The 19,303-nt window shown below is 42.2% G+C and overlaps 1 protein-coding gene across 1 annotated transcript in view; it reads left to right on the top strand.

Moving 5' to 3' along the window:
• Window positions 1-232: 232 nt before the first annotated feature.
• LOC126354896 (leucine-rich repeat and fibronectin type-III domain-containing protein 3-like) overlaps window positions 233-19,303 on the top strand; it is a 94,717-nt gene continuing 75,646 nt past the window's right edge. The window contains exon 1 of the mRNA XM_050004954.1: window positions 233-423. The gene's annotated coding sequence lies outside the window, so the exon portion shown is untranslated. The remainder of the gene's footprint in view (window positions 424-19,303) is intronic.

Below are 19,303 nucleotides of genomic sequence, written 5' to 3'. Positions count from 1 at the left end.
CTTCACTTGAGTCGGCTTGAAGTTTGTGACGTCATGACAGCTCCTCTTATTTTTCCCATAGTGGGAAGCGCGGGTCCTGAGCCTGTTCGCGGAACTAGTTTCTCGGAAACCTCCCGGAAGGGGAGAGCGGCGGGAAGAGCGCGCGAACCGTGCACTCCCCCAGCAGCGTGTGAGAGGGGTGGGGTGGGGGGGAGACGTCCCCTCCCGCTCCCACGCCCACGCCCCCCCTTCCCCGCCGCCCGGCGTGTCACGGCGGACGACAGAGCCGTGCGGCGGCGTCTTTTTGCTGCGTCGGATTATCGGCGCCTGACCTCAGGCGAGACTCGGTATAAAACCGCGCCGGTGGCGGCACCGTCTGTAAAAATAAGCGACGTCCGCAGGCAGCTAGCACGCAACGCCGCGACAGCTCCGTACGCACGCAAGGTGAGTGAGTGCCCGCCACGCCACGAACCTTCCCTTAGTAGCGCCGCCGTCTCCGTGTCAACAGGTGCAAAACTGTCACGTGCCCAGACTTCGTCAGTATCCGGCGATAACGTAACATTCACCGGTAAGGGACCGTGCAAACGATTATTGCCTGATCTTCTTAGTGTCGGGTGCCCATTCGTTCCGTTTTTCCCGGAATAGCCCATGGTTTTCTTTTTTTTTTTTCAAAATGTCCCGCTCTCCCGAAAAATTTTCTTGGGAGCCTAAAATGTCCCCCTTTTTTATTCCCCGTGGCTAAAGTATTTTACGCTACCGGATGATTGATTAGTGGTTAACCACTGCGCAACCTAAGTATATACGATAGGAACAGAGCGTGGTAGTGGAGAACCTGTAGTACGTACACTGTGTAACTCAAACTGTGCTATTGACGTGGTAGAAGGTCTGACACTGTCAAACACTCTAGGGCGAAGAAAAGTCGCACGAGTGTTCAAAGGAAAATGCGCCTCTTGACGAACTACATAGTATTGATAAGTATGGTGACAGTGGGGCTAAATAATTGTAAAAAGCACTTGGCATAATCCGTGTCTGTGATGCAAAGATACTCTTTTATGTCCGTCACATCTATTTAGTAAATTTTTGTTCCGTTTTTTCTCCCTTTAATTGTCCCAAAATTCTTTTTATTTTATTTTTTGAAATGTCCCGTTTTCCTATAAAAATGAAATGGACATCCTATCTCAGTACCTAATGTCCGTCTCTGCGACTATTTCCTTGCCACGGGTGTTTCCTTACTTTCTTTTTTAAGTAATTCTCGGAGGTTTGTACTGTGAATATAGCTCCTCACAAAAACTATGTGATAAGCGATAGAACAGTTACAAGGCTGTTTCTATATTACAGTTTTCGTCGTTAGTTGACTATTGTTTAGTTGTAAGCAACCTTTTGCCGCGCCAACTTCCTCGCGTTTCTCGCTAAGTTAGCTTCAGTTACGGCTTCACGGAGTTCTTACATATGTGTGGCGAAGGAGCTGCGTTTATTTGTCTTGTACAGTCCTGGAAATCTGCGCGCATATTTCACTGTAAACGCAACCCGTTTTCACACCCGTATGTATGGTGGAATGCTATATTCGCTTCACCTACTCGCAGTTGTACATAGAAAAACATGCACTACATATACTTAGCGTGGAAATAGATGTATATTAACAGCGAATATAAATTGAATTCTGTGTTCTGTTTTCGAAAAGAACTTATCTGGAATATAGCCTTATGAGTATATGAAAAGTGAACGGTAATCAGTGTGGACAAGAAAAAAAACACAAGCTTTTGACGTTTTGTATGCTGATGAGTGCTGGAGATTGCATGGATAGATGGACTACCCAGCAAAGATGCATTCAACTGGAGTGGACAGGAACAACGGTTATCGCACAATTTGACTGTTAGAAGGGACTCGTTGATAGGATACGTCCAGAGGCATCGACGAACAGTTTTATAATGAAGAGTACCTGTGAGGTAAAAAGTGTAGACGAAGCTCAAGGCTTGAACACAGAAATCCGATTCAGATGGATGCACGGTGCTGTAATTATGAGGAAATGTAGAGATCTCCACAAGATAGGTTGTTTCGTTATACTGCTGTGTGACCAGTTGCTAAATGTTCTGCAATGCCTAACCAACTAATAACTGAAATGCTGATAAATTAAGATCCCACAGATGGTACTGGGAATGTGATGCAACATCAAAAAATTTGTGATTTATATAAATATGTGCTAAACAATCACAAAAAGTGTTTAAAAAGTCGGCATTCACGTTACGCTTAATATATTTTCGAAATATCTTCTGAGGCCTGTAATAGATATTTAGTTCTACACTGGACGTATGTATTAAATATGCGACAAAATAGTTTGAAACGTGTTTCTATATTGCAGACTGTTTGGCGTTAGTCAACGTTTGTGACCGATATTGAATTGTTTGATTAATTTTGTGCAAATATTTAGTTTGTGTCTATCGAGACGGACCCACAAATCATACATTGTTTTTCTGCATACACAGATCATCAGGGGCAAAACACAAGTGTACAATGAATGTTCTATTATTAATTTAAAGAAAACATTGTGACCTGTAAGTCACTGAAGGCTTTGACATTTTTTGTTCCGTTTTCGATTTCGTGTGGATCTTTCTTCACATCTCTGACGTGTTGTACGTATATTTAATTATCCTCTGTATTCAAGGACGTCGTATTAGGGACGTTGGATATTTCACTATATAAGAACTTGCGACATCCACATTGGGCTGTACTTTCATGTCTGGGTAACATTTGAAGCCGATAGCTATCGTAAGGCCTCCGTCTACCATTTTTACATCCCATACCACCATCCATTATCGGATTAACTGTTGTTTGATGCCTCATGATGTACAACCTATTTCTTCTTCTTGCCAAGTAGTACCGTAAGTCCTTTTACCCTCAGTTTGATTCAGTGCTTCCTCAATTGTTGCTCATTCTACGCACCTAATTAACAGCGTTCTAGCGTAGTACCAGAGCTCTATTCCCTTTCCGTTTGTGTTGTTTATTGCCCAAGTATTAGTTTCAGTGACGATTAAACTGCAAAAAAATACTTTCAGAAAATCCTTCGTAACAGTTTAAATCCATGTTCCATATTTTACCTGAAGTGTACACAGTGCATGAACACGCATACAGTGAAATATGCACGCAGTGTCCACAATAGGACATCCTAAACGTTACAGGAGAACGAAACTCAGATTCATCACCACACAGATGTGAAGAAAGAATCACGCGAAGTCGTTATTTGAAACACGAATTGTTAAAACCTTGAGCAGTTTACGCGCCAAAAGGTGTTTTTAATGTAACAATATGAGACTAACGACAAAACCGTGTTTAGAACTATTTTGTCACTTACGTGTCGCAAAAACGTAGCTAGAATCAGCAATCAGCCGCTTTTTACAATGCTATTTATTTATTTAAGTAGTGCCGTTATGGGTTTGGAACCGACAGGTTCATCTTTAGACAACTAGTTTACATTTTACATTAACTTTCGCCTTTTCTTTCCCCAACTAATGAAATTTCCTAGGAATCGTGGTGCCATACAACCAAAGCAAGATGTGAGACAGCGTCTTTTTAAATGTAATTGTGCATCACAACGATTTTAAGTGATGTAAACAAATCATTAAAGAGAAGATGTTTCCGTTACTTACGACGAAACATCCGGGCCAATATGTTCCATTGCATGCCGCTTGTGATCTCGCAACAGCGAAAACATGTAAAAAAAAACCTGAACTAGTCATCTGAAGATGAACCTGTCTTTTCAAAACAGGTAACGGCGCTATTTAAATAAATAAATAGCATTATTAAAAGTGGCTGGTTACTGTTACCTTCTATGCAAGAATCAATCTATATTTTGTACACAGCCACGGGCTCAAAATGTCAGTTTTTGACAAAATAGCACTTAGATTCACTATGTGTATTACAAACCACTTACGATGCTTCAAAAATAAAAAGTCGAGTCGCTTATGGCAATCAAACGAACAACCTTTTATTTACTCGGAGAGACGGACGTTATATACTGAGAAGATAGTAATAATCAATCTAGGAAAGACAGATGATGTATATTAAAGTTGACATCTTTTATAGTCGGGTAAGGAAAATTATTTTATGGTTATTCCAATGAACAACGCCACCAGAAACTTCATCAGTCTCATATTTCTCGAATGTATCAAAGCAAGCTTGCAGGAAGCGAGATTAAGCAACGTGCGGAGTATATTTCTGTGTGGTTAGTACTTGTATCCGTTTTCAGCTGTCATGGTACTGATGCAACAGGAAGTTAACAGGATACTATTGATCTTACGCCAATGTGCAGCTCTGTCAATACTCGAGGACTTTTGAAAAGAATGGCGACAGTTTTTAATATATGCAGAAATGACCGCAAAATATAATAAATTTGATGGCCGAGGTCCGCAAATTCGGTATGACATGGTTATAAGATGACGGTGTGAATCTGATACGTATTTATTTTTTTCCACTGTAATACGGTTCTTTTCTGTTTCAATATCTCATTATGCAGTGGAACGTCTCGATTTTTTAAAAATGTTATACTTTTTCACACGGTTGCATATTGACCATTTACCTGAGTGGCATTATTTTATGTTTATAGAACACTTAATCAATGTGCAATTAAGAAAAGGTAGCTGCACTGAATATCTCGGTACATCAAAAAGTACGACTCTTAACCGTTCAGATAAACTCTTGCCCCTTTTCGTAGCTCCACGTATTTATAGTAAGAAAGTTGCCATAAATGTTGTTGCCCATCGACCAGTTTACCTACCTAATATCCCGAAAAGAATTCAAAGTGTAAATTTGGGGAGAATATCTACATTCAAAAATATGAGTACTTATCGCAGGACTCATTTCTTCATTTGTCTGTTTCCTTTTTTGGGGCTGCCGCAGTGAAAAATGCATTATAATTGTTACTTTATCCCACAAGTTTTCGGTACCAAACGTGTCTGAAAAGGGTAACTGTTTATGCCTTGCAACAAGTGTACCACTGGTTTATCTTCGGTTATCACAAAAATACCTTAGAATACTTCGTACATTCAGCCCAAATAAGCAACACGATAAATGTGTGTGTGTGTGTGTGTGTGTGTGTGTGTGTGTGTGTGTGTCTAATATACTGCAGAGAATAAACCCACAGTGCTGCGAAGCATTTCTGCTAAAGACAAGAGCATTGTTTCCTTTCGATTATTTTCATTGTCGATCTGAAAATCTGTGACAGTTGTCTACAGAATGTGGATCTACGAAGTAATGCATGCATTTGTCTAGATTTGTTATAATCCCAGAGCAGATTAATTTTGTTTGTTGTGGCCCCTGAAGAAATCCTAGACAAGCAAGTTTGTGCACATATTTTATTAACTCGAACGTTGTTGACCGAATTCCAGCGATTACAAACACGCAGCAAACAGCGAAAAACGGCCATATGACGACGCTGTGGAGTATAATAATGGTTTCAGCATTTATAAAGCTTTCTGGGAAGGATTGTTTTCTAGCAGATATTTTCCTTCCATTTATCCCCTTCCGCGCCATTTAATTCATGCACTGCTTCGTTTCTGTATGCAGCTCTTTCTAAACGTAGCCTCAGACGTACGTATCTGGTGAGGACGTTGGTTGCCATCACAAGCGAAGTACTTACAGGAATTTCCTTTGACCAGCTACAGGGATTTCCGTGTCTTCACATACACAAATAAAGATCACTCCATTATCATCCGAGATATGATTAATTTTCATTCCGATATTTTGGCCAACAACCGTACAGACATTCTGTACGCATGCAATATTTTGAAATCACTTCAAAGATCTTGCAAACCACTTGCCTTGAGAATGGCTGTAAGGCAGTGAGCTACGAGTAAAGTACCGGAAAGAGAAAAATAACGTCCTCTATGCACGCCCGAAAGATGGTAGAATATTCGATCCGCCGGGAAACTTCAAGACGCATAAGTAAAGATGTTTGTGTGTTAAATTAGCAGAATACGACAAGGCTGCAAGCTTACATAAGGCACGCAGCTGTCAGATAAATCTAAACAACACTCAGATCCAGTTTAATTAATTTGGATCATTCCGCTTGATAACTCTGTTTTTGCCCGCTTTCGTAGCTTTTCGCTGGGTCGTTTCTAGTTTGAATTAGGCGCGCGTCAGATGAATGGAAATGTTACCTTCTACGAATACTTGCGTCAGTTGGAGCCGTAGGAGAGAATGATTTTTTACATTTAGAAGGTTCGCAGCATGACGTGGCATGGACTCCATTAATATCTGAAGGGAACTGAAGGAAACTGACTACGAGAATACTGCAGGGCTGTCCATGAATCCTTAGAGTACGAGGGGTGCAGATCTTTTTTGAACAGCACGTTGCACGCATCCCAGATATGTTCAATAACGTTCGTACCTGGGGAGTTTGGTGGCCAGCCGAAATGTTTAAACATAGAAGAGTGTTTCTAGATCCACTCTGTAGCAATTCTGGACTTGTGGGGTGTCCCATTGTCCTACTGAAATTGTCGAAGTCCATCGGAATGTACAACAGACATGAATACCAGGTGATCAAAAGGTCACCATAAATTTGAAAACTGAATAAATCACGGAATACTGTTTATAGAGAGATACAAATTGACACACATGCTTGGAATGACACGGGGTTTTATTAGAACCAAGATGGCGCTTCATCTTATCAGTATAGCAATAATTAGGATATCAAAGTAAGACAAAGCAAATATGATGTTCTTTACAAAAAATGCTAAATATGTCCACCATCATTCCTCAACAATAGCGGTAGTCGAGGAATAATGTTGTGAACAGCACAGTAAAGCGTGTCCGGAGTTATGGTGAGGCATTGGCGTCGGATGTTGTCTCCCACCATCCCTAGAGATGTCAGTCGCTCACGATACACTTGCTACTTCAGGTAACCCCAAAGCCAATAATCGCACGGACTGAGGTCTGGGGACCTGGGAGGCCAAGCATGACGAAAGTGGCAGCTGAGCACACGATCATCACCAAACGACGCGCGCAAGAGATCTTTCACGCGTCTAGCAATATGGTGTGTTTCTAATAAAACCCCATGTCATTCCAAGCATGTGTGTCAATTTTTTACCTCTCTATCTACCTGATTCCGTGGTGTATTAAGTTTTCAAATATATACTGACTTTTTGATCACTCGGTATATGCAGGTGATCAGACAGGATTCTGACGTACGTGTCACCTTTCAGAGTCGTCCTATATCACTCCAACTGCACATGTCCGACAACATTACAGAGCCTCCACCAGTTTGAACAGTGCCCTGCTGTCATGCAGGGTTCTTGGATTCATGAGGTTGCCTCCACAACTTTACGCCTCCATCAGCTCGATACAATGTGAAACGAGACTCGTCCGACCAGGCAACATGTTTCCAGTCACCAACAGTTCAATATCGGTGTTGACGGGCCCAGGCGAGGCGTAAAGCTTTGTGTCGTGCACTCATCAAGGGCACACAAATTTTGGCTCCGAAAGCCCATATCAACGATGCTTTGTTGAATGGTTCGTACGCTGACACTTGTTGATGACCCAATATTGAAATCTGCAGCGATTTGCGGAAGGGTTGCTCTTCTGTCACGTTGAACGATTTTATTCAATCGTCGTTGGCCCCGTTCATTCAGGATCTTTCTCCGGCCGCAGCGATGTTGGAGATTTGAAGTTTTACCGGATTCTTGATATTCACTGTACACTCGTGAAATATTCGTACGGGAAAATCCCCATTTCATCGCTACCTCGGAGACGCTGTGTCCCATCGCTCGTGCGCCGACTATAACACCACGTTCAAACTCACTTAAATCTTGATATCCTGCCATTGTAGTAGCAGTAACCAATATAACAACTGCGCCAGACACTTGTTGTGTTGTACAAGCGTTGCCGACCGCAGCGCCGTATTCTGCCTGTTTACATATCTCTGTACTTGAATACTCATGCCTTTACCAGTTTCTTTGGCGCTTCAGTGTAAAAGCTAGTGGCCTCGATGTGGCCAGTAACATTCCCGTCATGAGATGCACATTTCAAAACACGAAACGCTATGTTAGATCTTAGCATATCGTCAACGGTGAAGTTGTAACCACCTTACGTGACAACGCAGCGTCGTGTAATGAGGTTCAGCATAAAATGTTTACTGAAAATAACCTCAATTAAGACACCTAATATGTAAATCATTCTTCTTTTCTTCATAGTATTTGACTCAGTGCTACTCCCTCGGCATTTAGTATTTCAGGAGTAAAAGATAATTGCAGATACCGTTGAGTTTTCTATATATCGTTCTCAAATTTGAAATAATTTAAACGACACTGTGCTCCTTCAGGACACAACTGATTTAGCCTTCCATTGGTGGCTGTAGATTTCCAGTACCCATTTCAGAGTGTTTTGTTTGAATCGACTTTAGAATTATGGCCCCTTTTTCTCGAATCCATTCTACAGTTCTCAGGTTCTTTTTAGCTTGAAACTGTGCCAAAATAAGTTCTGCGAAGGGTGTGAGATTGGAAAATAAGTAAGTTAGTTAGTTTAAGTAGTTCTAGGGGACTGATGACTTCAGATGTTAAGTCCCATAGTGCTCAGAGCGATTTGAACCATTTTTGCACTGTACTCACTCGCTCAGAAACTTCCTTGTTATAACGAAACAGCCATTAACAGATACAAAATTAAACGTACAGTAAGAGCACCAGTAAGCAATATGGCAGACTCAGCACTCCGCTGATAACTGATCGCAGCCGACAGCTACTATCTCAGGCATGAGCAATGATACGACTTAGAACTAACACTATTTCTGTATCCTTAGAACTATCGGGCTTCGCTGCTAACGCGATCATCATAACGAGCCCGTTCACACGAATGGCCGCCATTAGATTAGATTAGATTAGTACTTGTTCCATATATCATGAACACGACACTTCGTAATAATGTGGAACGTGTCAGGTTAATAAAAGGTGTCTATACAAGATATTACATTACACAAAATATTACATGACACTTAATTTCTTTGTGGGGTTCGGGAAATTAACCACTTACTATGTCCAAAAATTCATCTAATGAGTAGAAGGAGTTGTCATTAAGAAATTCTTTTAATTTCCTGTTAATTGCTATATGGCTATCTGTCAGACTTTTGATGCTATTAGGCACGTGACCAAAGACTTTTGTGGCAGCATAATTTACCCACTTCTGAACCTAAGTTAGATTTAACCTTCAGTAGTGAAGATCATACTTTCTCCCAGTGTTGTAGTCATGTGCACTGCTATTACTTTTGAATTCGTTCGGATTGTTAATAAAAATTTCATAAGTTATAGTGTGAGGCTACAGTGAAGATCTCTAGCTCTTTAAATAAGTGTCTGCATGATGATCTTGGATGAGCTCCAGCAATTATTCTGATTACACGCTTTTGTGCAATGAACACTCTTTTACTCAATGATACCATACGAAAGCAGAGAATGAAAATAGGCGTGGTAAGCTAATTTACTGAGATTTTTATCGCCAAAATTTGCAATTATCCTAATAGCATAAGTAGCTGAACTCAAACGTTTCAGCAGATCTTCAGTCAGTTCAACCCCTCATCAATGCATACACCTAGAAATTTTGAATATCCTACCTTAGCTACCGATTTCTGATCGAAGTCTATATTTATTAATAATGTCATTCCATGTACTGTGTGAACTGTATATACTGCGTTTTGTCAAAGTTTAATGAGAGCGCATTTGCAGAGAACCACTTAATGATTTTCAGAAAAACATCGTTTACAATTTCACCAGTTAATTCTTGTCTGTTGGGTGTGATAGCTATACTTTTAGCGTCGGTAAAAAGTACCAGCTTTGCACTTTCGTGAATGTAGTATGGCAAGTCATTAATATATATTAAGAACAGCAGAGGACCCAAGACCGAACCTTGCGGCACCCCATTCTTGATTGTTCCCCAGTTTTAGCATATAATGTGAACTGCTTATTTAAACTTTCTGCACTCTTGCAATTAGGTATGATTTAAACCATTTGAGCGCTGTCCCATTCATACCACAGTACTTGAGCTTATCTAGAAGTATTTCATGATTTACTCAGTCAAAAGCGTTTGGGAGATCACAAAAAATCCCAACGGGTGACTGCCGGTTACTCAGAGCATTTAATATTTCATAAGTGAAAGTATATATAGCATTTTCCGTTGAAAAACCTTTCTGGAAACCAAACTGAAATTTTGTTATAACTTTATTTTTACAAAGATGTGAAGCTACTCTACAATACATTACTTTTTCAAGAATTTTGGATAAGGCAGTCAGAAGAGAGATTGGGCGGTAGTTGTTGACATCAGATGTACCCCCTTTTTGTGCAGTGCTTTGACAATGGCATACTTCAGTCTATCTGGGAAAATACCCTGCTACAGAGAGCAATTACATATGTCGCTAAGAATCCCACTTATCTCTTGGGAACAAGCTTTTATTATCCTGCTGGAAATGCTATCAATTCCATGTGAGCTTTTATTCTTGAGAGAGTTTATTATCTTCCTAATTTCAGAAGGAGAGGTGGGTGGAATTTCAGTTGTATCAAATGGTGTGGGTAAGGCCTGTTCCATTAACTGCCTTGCTTCCTCTAATGAACATTTAGAGCCTATTTTCTCTACAACATTTAAAAATGATTATTGAAAATCTTTTCAACTTCGGGCTTGTTGTTTCTCAAGTTTCCATTCGCTTTGATGGTAATGCCGTCATCCTGTACTCTTGGTTGCCCTGTCTCCCTTGTAATAATATTCCAAATTGTTTTGATTTTGTTATCAGAGGTATTAATCTCAGACATTATGCACATGCTTCTGGACTTCTTAATAACGTTTCTTAATGCAGCACAGTAGTTTTTATAATATTTGGCTGTTTCTGGGTCATTCCTCTTTCTTGTTGTTAGATACAGATCCCTTTTGTGGTTACAAGAAATTTTTATTCCTTTAGTAAGCCAAGGTTTTTGCAAGGTTTCTTATAATTAGATTTAACTATTTTCTTCGGGAAACAATTTTCAAATTCTCTTACAAGTGTTCCATGAAATAAGTTATATAAGTTGCCATTCACGCAACTGGTTGTCAGTCGATTGCAAGTTCGTTCGTCGTGTAAAACTGGCGTAAGTTGGATCCAGCAGCCTCAGAACCTGAGTATTGTCAGATTTGTGACGCTGCCAACACGCAACAGCCGCGTCTTGTATGCAATGTTAGTCGCACTGGGCGTCGTGTTAGCCGCCATGTTCGCGAATCTCGTGCTGGGTGCTCAGTCTCTCATATGAGTCGTGAGAGCTTCTGATGTGCAGCGCGTGACGGCCGTAGTTTGCGAGGCATAAATTACCGCCTTGATTTACGTGGCGGAATGTCCTATTCGCATAGAGAAACGCGCATTAAATCAGTTGTGCGGAATGACTTCTGCGGAGCCTGGGGTTCTTGCAGGGATAACCGTAATTTCGCAGCAATACGTTTCCTGTCACGCAGTGTAGAACAGCGTGCCACGTGTTACCAGGAAATCGTTTTGATATGTGTAGGAAGGTTGAAAAACTTCAAACGAGTCACTTTTTTATGGTAATTTATTTTACCGTTACCAGTTTCTGGCAGGTTTGCTCATATTCAGACCGTCCTTACGTACATATATGTAGGAGGAAGCCAGTTTGCGTAAGTCATTGCTCCCAACGATGTTCATAAGGATGACGCCAAAATAAATTATCAGAAGAAAGTGAACGGTCGCAGTTTTCAGTCTTCCATTATGTCAACAGTCACAGAGTTGTAACACCCAACCTGGATAAAACAATCTTTAATATATACTGAAGAGCCAAAGAAACTGGTATAGGCATGCGTATTCAAATACACAGATATGTAAACAGGTTGGCTACGGCACTACGATCGCCAACGCCTATGTAAGACAATTGGTTATAAGAAAAAAACATGGTTCAAATGGGTCTGAGCACTATGGGACTTAACATCAGTCCCCTAGTATTTAGAACTACTTAAACCTAACTAACCTAAGGACATCACACACATCTATGCCCGAGGCAGGATTCGAACCTGCGACCATAGCGGTCATGCGGTTCCAGACTGAAGCCCTCGAACCGCTCGGCCACTGCGGCCGAGACAACTGCTGTTTAGCGCATTTGTTTGATAGGTTACTGCTGTTACAATGGCAGGTTATCAAGATTGAAGTGAGTTTCAGTGTCGTGCTATGGTTGGCGGACGAGCGATGGGACACTGCATCTCCGAGATAGCGATGAAGTGGGGATTTCTCCGTACGGCCATTTCACCAGTGTACTGTGAATATAAGGAATCAGTTAAAATATCAAATCTCCGACATCATTGCGGCCTGAATAATATACTACAGAAACGAGACCAACGGCGACTGAAGAGAATCCTTCAACATGACAGAGGTGCAACCCTTCTGCAAATTGCTGCAGATTTCAATGCTGCGCCATAAGCAAGTGTCAGGGCGGGAACCATTCAACGAAACATCATCGAGATGGGCTTTCGGAGCTGAAGGCCCCCTCGTGTACCCTTGATCACTGCACGACACAAAGCTTTACGCCTCGTCTGCGCCCGTCAGCGCCAACATTGGACTGTTGATGACTGGAAACATATTGCGTGGTTGGATGAGTCTCGTCTTAAATTGTGTGTGTGTGTGTGTGTGAAATATTATGGGACTTAACTGCTAAGGTCATCAGTCCCTAAGCTTACACACTACTTAACCTTAATTATCCTGAGGACAAACACACACACCCATGCCCGAGGGAGGACTCGAACCTCCTCCGGGAGTAGCCGCACAGTCCATGACTGCACCGCCACAGACCGCTCGGCTAATCCCGCGCGGCGTCTCAAATTGTATCGAGCGGATGGACGTGTAGGGGTATGGAGACAACCTCATGAATTAATGGACTCTGCACGTCAACAGCTGATGGAAGCTCTATAATGGTGAGGGGTGTGCAGTTGTTATGATATGGGACCCCTGATATGCCTAGATACGACTCGGACAGGTGACACATACGTATTCATCCTGTTTGATCACCTGCATCTATTCGTGTACGTTTGCATTCCGAAGGATGTACGTTGTGCATTCCAACGTATTTGGGCAATTTCAATAGAACAGTGCGACTGTCCACACGTTCAGAATTGCTACAGATTGGCTCCAGAAATACTTTTCTGAATTTAAACACTTCCACATACCACCAGACTCTCCAGACATGAACATTATTGAGTGTATCTGGGACGTGCTGTTCAGAATATATCTTCACCCTCTTGTATTCTTATGGATTTATGGACAGCCCTGCAGGATTCATGGCGTCAGTTCCCTCCAGCCGTACTTGAGACATTAGTCGAGTCCATGCCACGTCGTTTTGGGACACTTCTGCGTGCTCGTGGGGGTTCTACACGATATTAGGTAGGTGTGCCAATTTCTTTGGCTCTTCAGTGTAGTGTTCATTAGCTCAACACTGCTACAGATGGACTACTGACGTGTCGCCCAAGAGAAAATCTCAGGTGTGCTGCCAGCTGCAGAGTTTCAATACTGGCTTTGAGAATAGTTCTGAGCAAGCCGCGGAGTTAGTGTGTTGGACATTTAAAGTTGCGTAGTTCTTGTGTCGAGCAGGTTAAAGTTGCGGAGTTGATGTGTTGGGCGGGTTAAAGTTGCAAAGCGCATGTGAACGAGGACGGAGGGTAGGAGAGATGCGGTAAGGGCTGTGAATGGCGGGGAGGGGGGGGGGGGGGGAGGGCGAGGGTGACGGCAGAGGATCAGTTCGCTGAACCCGCAGGCGTGCGTCAGGAAACACGAGACCTGTCGCGGTCGCGTCGTATCGCATCTGCGGTCAGGCTGTTGCGCCAAGTTGCTTCTTTATAACGGCTTGTCTGCCAGTTTAGCCGCAGCTGGGTAGCGGCATACTGTCGTCTCAGCTTCCCAGACTTCAAGAAATGTAAAGCAGGAAGGGTCACATGACGAAGGCAAAACTGATATATTGATTGCCTCCAATGGGAATTAACGTCTTGGGAATGCTTACACATTTTTGCAAGGCATTATCACATATTATCAGCTTCTTAAAGAGATTAAATAACACCAAACTAAAAATAAATGTTATTTTAGTGTAGTAATGTAATACAAAGCTGTTAGCACACTATGTAGAACATATTCTAGAATGTTGTATCATTACCGTTACTTATTGAGATAAAATAAGTTGACAAACGTCTTCTTGTGTAAACATTTTAAAAAGTAACATTACGATGAAGTATGACACTTTGCATAACTCTTTCTTACTAAAGAAAGACAAAGGAAAACCATACATTCGTCAGGCTTTAACTACCCACTTACGAGAGTTTTCGCCGAACATTCGATTCTTTTATCAATTTTGAATTCCGCGATCTTGATTGAAAATGAGGTCAAACATCAATCGATTTATTGAAGATTATCCATGTGGCTATTTGTCTGTGTCCCATAAAATGTAATTAAAGAAAGTCACACTCGAAAAATTGGCTAGAAATGTTGAATCCTGTCTAGTCCTCGGATATGGGGTGTCTAGGAAACCTGCTTTCTCGTATCGCTAGACAACATTCAAACAAACCGCATTAATGAATTTTATTACGAAATGAACTATGACAATGCTTAACTTGGTATTAACACAAATGTGTCGCAAGCAAAGGGCAAGAGACAAAATAGACAATGTTCTTCAGTTTCTACAATTCCTAAGTCGCTGGTGTTGAAGTGCCTGCTGTATAAGTGGGCCGCGGCCATTCGACGCGGCGCTTACGTCTTCGTCGCATAGAGGCGTCGCATAGAGGCGTTCGATACAGTTCCCCACAGTCGTTTAATGAACAAAGTAAGAGCATATGGACTATCAGACCAATTGTGCGATTGGATTGAAGAGTTCCTAGATAACAGAACGCAGCATGTCATTCTCAATGGAGGGAAGTCTTCCGAAGTAAGAGTTATTTCAGGTGTGCCGCAGGGGAGTGTCGTAGGGCCGTTGCTATTCACAATATACATAAATGACCTTGTGCATGACATCGGAAGTTCACTGAGGCTTTTTACAGATGATGCTGTGGTGTACCGAGAGGTTGTAACAATGGAAAATTGTACTGAAATGCAGGAGGATCTGCAGCGAATTGACGCATGGTGCAGGGAACGGCAATTGAATCTTAATGTAGACAAGTGTAATGTGCTGCGAATACATAGAAAGATAGATCCCTTATCATTTAGCTACAAAATAGCAGGTCAGCAACTGGAAGCAGTTAATTCCATAAATTATCTGGGAGTAGGAATTAGGAGTGATTTGAAATGGAATGACCATATAAAATTAATCGTCGGTAAAGCAGATGCCAGACTGAGACTCATTGGAAGAATCCTAAGCGAGTGCAGTCTGAAAACAAAGGAAAGAGGTTACAGTACATTTGTTCGCCCACTGCTCGAATACTGCTCACCTGTGTGGGTTCCTTACCAGATAGGGTCGATAGTGAAGATCCATCGGAGAGCAGCGCGCCTCGTCGCAGGATCATTTAGTAAATGCGAAAGCGTTACGGAGATGATAGATAAACTTCAGTGGTAGACTCTGCAGGAGAGACGCACAGTAGCTCGGTACGGGCTTTTGTTGAAGTTTCGAGAACATACCTTCACCGTGGAGTCAAGCAGTATATTGCTCCCTCTTACGTATTTCTCGCGAAGAGACCATGATGATCAAATCAGAGAGATTAGAGCCCACACATAGGCATAACGACATCCCTTCTTTCCACGAACAATACGAGACTGGAATAGAAGGGAGAACCGATACAGGTACTCAGGGTACCCTCCGCCACACACCGTCAGGTGGCTTGCAGAGTATGGATGTAGATGTCGATGTAGATGAGGCCGCTGCCATCGCGTTGTCGTCCTGGGGAGGGGTCGGTCAGCGTGCAATTGGCTGACGTCTTCTTCATAGCCCTGTCCGCTCTGTCGTTCCCGACTGGCGTGTCGCCGCTTGATTTTAGGCCGTAACAAGAAGGAATGAGAGGATCCCTGCAGATAATAACAATAATAATAAACGTAACAGGTCCTTTTAACTGTGAACGCAAAAATAAACCATCGAGTAGCATCTAACATTGAAATTCTCAATTGTTTTTCTTATGAGTAGCGGTTTACAATCGCCGGGGACAGCAGTGTGACATCGACACGAACCCTCGCTTGGGGTTGTTTCCGTCAAATCCCTATCCACGTCTGTACTACACTAGAGTCCAAATGTGAGGACTGCAAAGCAGTTTATATAGGGCAGACAAGCAGAAACTTTAATACCAGATACACAGAACACCGAAGAGCTTTAAAAAGTAACATCTGTCATTCCACATTTGCTAAACACCTCGTGGACAAGAAACATAGCCCAACAAACATCAATACTGTTTTAAAAATTCTCAAATGCAGCAACAGCCCGCCACAAAACTAATAATTGAAGAAAATTTTCAGATACAAAAAGCCATAGCGGAAGGCAAACAAGTTATAAATGAATAAACAGCCCTCTGCAAAGGGACTCTGTTCTGTGCCCTCAAATAATTGTTAGACAAGACCAACCTATAAAGCTCTCATTCCCCCCCTCCCCACCACCCTAAAACCTACTGCCACTCTCTCTCTCTCTCTCTCTCTCTCTCTCTCTCTCTCTCTCTCTCACTCTCTCTCTCTGTCTCTCTCCCCCTCCCCTTTTCACACACACACACACACACACACACAAAAAGTCCTAAAACCTACTGTCACACTCACTCACTGTCTCTCTCTCTCTCTCTCTCTCTCTCTCTCTCTCTCTCTCTCTCTCTCTCTCTCTGCCTCCCTCCCTTTCCATCCCCCCCCCCCCCCCCTCAGACACACACACACACACACACACACACACACACACTAATTCACAGACAACTCTGTAAGATTCAGAACAACCGCCAGGAAAACCGTCAACTGTTCCACATTCAGCCATCTTGTTTCTACACCTACAACTGTTCCACTGCACGCCATGTTTGTTTTTGCAGCTGGTAAACAGTGACAGTGGCAACTCAATATATAGTGTTTGACAGTGATGAAGATGAGGAAAAAGAAAATGTAAGTGAAACATTATGTAACACACACACACACACACACACACACACACACACACACACACACACACACACACACATAGAATTAATTAATCTCAGGCATAGAAATAACAATTTTCAAATCGTAACTTTGGCTTAAACAATTTATCTACTTTAAGGTGAAAGTGGTTAGAAATGACAAACTGTGGAACAAAATAGTCACTGTAGAAATAGAACACATCAGAAAAACCACACATGTGGTAAAAAAGGTTTGAATTCATAAATTATGTGTTTTTTCAAATATCTGTAATTACGACTTAAAAACTAATAGTTACATGTATACAAACAGTAAAGAACATTCTTTATCTTTAACAGATGAAAAATAAAATACCATTGAAGATGCAGCAACTGCAGGGAAACATGTTTGGGTTAAAAAACAAAACTGTGTTTTGCTAAAGCCAGACCCTATCCAAAAACATATGTATGGCGATAGCAACTTTGGTGTGATACATCAGCCAAGTAACATACCTGGATGGAACTTGGAGTGTACATAGAAAGGACTGTTATAGTATAGCACAGAAGGTAACTACATCTACATCTACATACATACTCCGCAATCCACCATACGGTGCGTGGCAGAGGGTACCTCGTACCACAACTAGCATCTTATCTCCCTGTTCCACTCCCAAACAGAACGAGGGAAAAATGACTGCCTATATGCCTAATCTCTCTTATCTTTGTGATCTTTCCGCGAAATATAAGTTGGCGGCAGTAAAATTTGTACTGCAGCCAGCCTCGAATGCTCTAAACTACCTCAGTAGCGATTCACGAAAAGAACGCCTCCTTTCTTCCAGAGACTCCCAACCGAGTTCCTGAAGCATTTCCGTAACACTCGCGTGTTGATCAAACCTACCAGTAACAAATCTAGCAGTCTGCCTCTGAATTGCTTCTATGTCCTCCCTCAATCCGACCTGATAGGGTTCCCAAACGCTCGAGCAGTACTCAAGAATAGATCGTATTAATGTTTTATAAGCGGTCTCCTTTACAGATGAACCACAACTTCCCAAAATTCTACCAATGAACCGAAGACGACTATCCGCCTTCCCCACAACTGCCATTACATGCTTGTCCCACTTCACATCGCTGTGCAGTGTTACGTCAAAATATTTAATCGACGTGACTGTGTCAAGCGCTACACTACTAATGGAGTATTCAAATATTACAGGATTCTTTTTCCTATTCATCTGCATTAATTTAGATTTATCTATATTTAGAATTAGCTTCCATTCTTTACACCAATCACAAATTCTGTCCAAATCATCTTGTATCCTCCTAAAGTCACTCAACGACGACACCTTCCCGTACACCACAGCATCATCAGCAAACAGCCGCACATTGCTATCCACCCTATCCAAAAGATCATTTATGTAGATAGAAAACAACAGGGGCCCTACCACACTTCCCTGGGGCACTCCTCCGGCCGCTGGTGGCTGAGCGGTTCTAGGCGCTTCAGTCTGGAACCGCGAGACCACCATTACGGCCGCAGGTTTGAATCCTGCCTAGGGCATGGATGTGTGTGATGTCCGTAGGTTAGTTAGGTTTAAGTAGTTCTAAGTTCTAGGGGACTGATGACCTGAGATGTTAAGTGCCATAGTGCTGAGAGCCATTTGAACCCATTTTGGTGCACTCCAGATGATACCCTCACCTCCGATGAACACTCACCATCGAGGACAACTTACTGGGTTCTATCACTTAAGAAGTCTTCAAGCCACTCACATATTTGGGAACCAATCCCATATGCTCGTACCTTAGTTAGAAGTCAGTACTGGGGCACCGAGTCAAACGGTTTCCGGAAGTCAAGGAATGTGGCATCCGTCTGATACCCTTCCTCCACGGTTCGCAAGATATCATGTGAAAAAAGGGCGAGTTGCGTTTCGCAGGAGGGATGCTTTCTAAAGCCGTGCTGATGCAAGGACAGCAACTTCTCTGTCTGAAGGAAATTCATTACATTCGAACTGAGAATATGTTCGAGAATCCTACAACAAACCGATGTTAAGGATATTGATCTGTAATTTTTGAGGATCCGTCCTTCTACCCTTCTTATATACAGGCGTCACCTGAACAAAAAAAAAAAAAAAAAAAAAACCGCAATGAGACGAACAGACACTACACTTTTATTCAACGACAATGATCACGCTAAACTCACTGCGATTTACGATGGTCCCCCGAACATTACAGCGATGGGGACATGGTTCTTAGACGGCAGAGCACGCTCCCATGCAGGTGACGAGGCTGGTGAGGGGTTCTTGTGGGAGGG

This window comes from Schistocerca gregaria, chromosome 3 (assembly GCF_023897955.1).
Source record: "Schistocerca gregaria isolate iqSchGreg1 chromosome 3, iqSchGreg1.2, whole genome shotgun sequence".
In the NCBI taxonomy this organism is placed as follows: Eukaryota; Metazoa; Arthropoda; class Insecta; order Orthoptera; family Acrididae; genus Schistocerca; species Schistocerca gregaria.
Note: the sequence above shows the minus strand (reverse complement) of the source record. Positions and strands in the feature narration are given on the sequence as shown.